We start from the raw sequence: 839 nt of genomic DNA, 5'->3' as shown, positions 1-839 counted from the left end.
GGCGTGGCGGGGTGTGGCGGCGACAGCGTCGGGGCGGGGCGGCGACGGCGAGGTGGCGGCAGGGAGACGCGCGGCGACGGGAGTGGTGCAGGAGAGATCGAAGTCGCGCTAAGTGTTGTATATATAACAAAGGCTTTGGTCCCGGTTCGTGGCACCAACCGGGACCAATGCCCCCTTTAGTCCTGGTTGGTGCCACCAACTGGGACCAAAGACCTCTTTTCAGCAGCCCAAAGGGCGGGAAATGAAGACTTTTGGTCCCGGTTGGTGGCTCCAACCGGGACTAAAGAGCGGCATTCGTCCCGGTTGGTTCAACTAACCGGGACCAAAGAGTGACATTGGTACTGGTTGATGCCGCCAACCGGTACCAATGGACCCGTCTAACTACTTTTTTATTTTCTGCAGCTGTTTTTTTGATTCTTCCTGCAGCTGTTTTTTTAGTCCCACCTCGCCAAGCGAGAGGCACTCGCAGCTGTTTATAAGCCCTGAGTGCAGAGACGATGACGAAGAGGCTCAATGCTCCTGCACGTTGGTTAGCTTCAAGCCTTGAGGAATACGGTAGACTGCACAGAGCTATGTGCAGTGCAGTTGACACTATTCTGAAAGGATTGAAGCAAATTAACAAGCATTGCGCCTTTTTTTTATTTTTAATGACTTATTAAAACTCAGAAATAAAAATAAGAAAAAATAGTTGTGATTAACTTTACTAAAAAATGAGCATAGATGCTTATTTTTAATGACTTATTACAACTCAGAAATAAAAAGAAAAAAAATAAATATAGCAGAAAAGAAAAAAAACTATATAGAAAACTACTCAGAAATGAATAGAAGCAAAAAATAGT

The sequence above is a fragment of the Triticum aestivum genome, chromosome 1B (genome assembly GCF_018294505.1).
Source record: "Triticum aestivum cultivar Chinese Spring chromosome 1B, IWGSC CS RefSeq v2.1, whole genome shotgun sequence".
Lineage (NCBI taxonomy): Eukaryota > Viridiplantae > Streptophyta > Magnoliopsida > Poales > Poaceae > Triticum > Triticum aestivum.
Note: the sequence above shows the minus strand (reverse complement) of the source record.